This window comes from Schistocerca piceifrons, chromosome X, assembly GCF_021461385.2.
Source record: "Schistocerca piceifrons isolate TAMUIC-IGC-003096 chromosome X, iqSchPice1.1, whole genome shotgun sequence".
Taxonomy (NCBI): Eukaryota; Metazoa; Arthropoda; class Insecta; order Orthoptera; family Acrididae; genus Schistocerca; species Schistocerca piceifrons.
The window spans coordinates 675,724,946-675,727,700 of NC_060149.1; the positions used below are offsets into that span (position 1 = coordinate 675,724,946).

Consider the following 2,755-nt stretch of genomic DNA (forward strand, 5'->3'; position numbering starts at 1 on the left):
TCGTTTCGATATCTTGAACCTTTTATGAGATACGACGATTTTTACGAACACTTGATTCCCGAAGGGCAGGAACGGTTCGGACGCGCCGCGAGCGACCTGTCCGCGGATATAACAACCAATATCCCAAGAATGAAAAGAGGTATCACTCCGGTCTCAATTTTAAATGCAATTTTGATATATTGGTTACATTTCATACACAATAATGTGTAGCCTTAAATGAACTATACGGAAAGTTTACACAATGTGATTTTACCTCTGCAAATTCTTAAAAATTTCTTGCAGCCATGTACTCAATTTCGTGCAGCATAGTAACTATGACGAACAACGAAAATAAATTCTGGCCTTTATCATTTAAGGATATCAAGCTATAGGTTGCGGAAGAATCAAATTTTTTCACCGAATAGTTTTTTAAAATCGGATGTTAAGTAATTCATAGCTGCCGTCACGTCCGCTCCACTGCTTTGCCAAGAAGACACGTATATATACTAAGATGGTATCTGTTCTTTCGGACATGTACACTGATGACATATACATGTCCGAAAGAATAGATACCATCTTAGTATACACATAGTTAAGGCTCACCGGCCACTTGACCATCTTCTTCTACTGTGCGAATGCACAAACAGAGCACGAACTCTTACGGGAATCGGCAACGCGCCGCGAGTAATGAGTGTAATGGGCGGAGGCACTACGAATGTAGTGCGGGACAATACGTTGAGAATGTGGGTTTCGCGGGAGGGGTGCCAGGGATAAATCTCTGCAGTCGCGCTATCCTGTGTCCTCGGTGGCTCAGATGGATAGAGCGTCTGCCATGTAAGCAGGAGATCCCGGGTTCGAGTCCCGGTCGGGGCACACATTTTCATCTGTCCCCGTTGACGTATGTCAACGCCTGTAAGCAGCTAAGGGAGTTCATTTCATTGTAAGAAGACACGTGGCTGTCCCTCTGTGTCGCGCGTGCTGCAATGACTAGATTCAAACACGTTTGAATTCAAACGTCGTCAGTTGCAGCGGGAGATAGGCAGCGACACAGATGTCGCTAACGTAGGACACTTCCGTAACTACACCTGCGGTTGTATTCTGTCGCTCGCTTCTGTCGCTCACGTAGGACACGGCCTAAGTCCTGGTGTAAATCTTTCAATTGGACACCACTTCAGCGACTTGCGTGTTTCTTACCCACAACACCTATGCACCAGGGCAAAGAGAACTTAATCTTTAACGTGGAATTCGAACCACGAGTCGTATTTGGCGACTTCTCGTATCACTGAGAAATGAAGGCTAGGTTAAAACGAAGACTGCAAAAGCCATGAGGCGACCGGGATTGGATCACATGACCTCTTTTTCCAGGCAAGCATTTTGCCGTTACAACAGCGGGTAAGACAGATTTAGCACGGAAAAGAAGAAGGCAAAGGTGGACACAGGCGATGGAACAGTAGGTTTCTTCTTCTTTTTTCTTAAAAAAAAAGAGAGATCAGAATTCACGCATCATAAGATCATGAAAACATCAGAATACGAAAAGAAAAGAGAAGCCCTTTATGTGTGGATTTCTCAACATCAAGCTAAAGAAAATCCAATAACTGGCTCGATAATTCAGGAGGAGGCATTTTTGTTTCGAAAGGAAGTAGAAGAATGAGAAGAAAGTTTTTTTGATAGTTCTGGATAGCGGGATATATGGCAGATAAGATTTGGGGTGCGCCAGCTTGAAATCTGCGGTTGCCGTACGCGGTCGTCCACTCCGAGCTTTGTCATACACGTTGATGTTAGCACCACCGTTTCGTTCATAACGAGCCCGAAAAACACAACGTCGCACATTACTGATATTGATACAATCATCACGTACGTAGCTGTAATTAGTCTACGTATTTCAATTGGAGCCATGTTTTCTGCTGGTAGAAAGTCGATTACTGCACGCTGTTTCTCACGCATCGACATAGCTACGTTACTTGCCGCCGAACATAGACCATAAATGACAGACTGTGCATATCCCTATCTCTGCCATGTTGAAATCTGAAACCAACATCTAAGACACTTGATTCGGGGCAGAAAGCTGTGTTTTCTGTTATTAAGATATGCGGGAACCGAAGACGACAGTTATGCTTTTTCTAAGATGTAGCTGAAATAAAGCATTGATGTTGACAATAAAACAACTTGTCGTATTGCTGTTGGAAGTGTAGTAGTACAGTTAACCCAACTTCTCCGAAATTTCTAACATTAATGCGATGATTGTGGTTTTTATATGTGGTCAGATAAAACGCGCTGACAGTGTTGTTTACAAGCAACAAAATTACACTTATTAAGTTGATACTTGTTTTTGTTGCGATGTGAGTCTTTAAGTTCGCCGCTTCCACAGGAGTGGAAGAAAGAATACCAGTTTGGCAGGCAGCGTTAGTTTTCTGACGATTCCTCGACAATACATGTGAAATGTTTTGTTATGTTTTTACAGGAAATGAAATTCGTTTATATCCGTAAAGTCCGGTTTTTGTGCAAAATAAGAGTTTACATTTTATGACTTTTTCTTTATCCAGTAGATATACCAAAACAATGTATATCCTAATACACAAGTAAACGTTGATTATTGTGAAAACTTCTGTAGTGAGTTAGAGATCCATGATATGTCATCTTAAAATCTTCGGTCTTTCATCGAGTTTCACCTATAACGACCCACATACATCCTAACTTTCAACTCGTGGTAATATCCCTGCAATGATAGTGAAATAATACCCTTTCATAAGTGAGATTTTCTTTGGTTTACCTGATC

At 41.9% G+C, this 2,755-nt stretch overlaps 1 non-coding gene across 1 annotated transcript; it reads left to right on the forward strand.

Annotated features, from left to right (window-relative positions):
- The first annotated feature begins 778 nt into the window (after nucleotides 1–778).
- On the forward strand, nucleotides 779–852 carry Trnat-ugu. The gene has a single exon. It is a non-coding gene; the product is annotated as a tRNA-Thr (tRNA).
- Nucleotides 853–2,755: the final 1,903 nt, after the last annotated feature.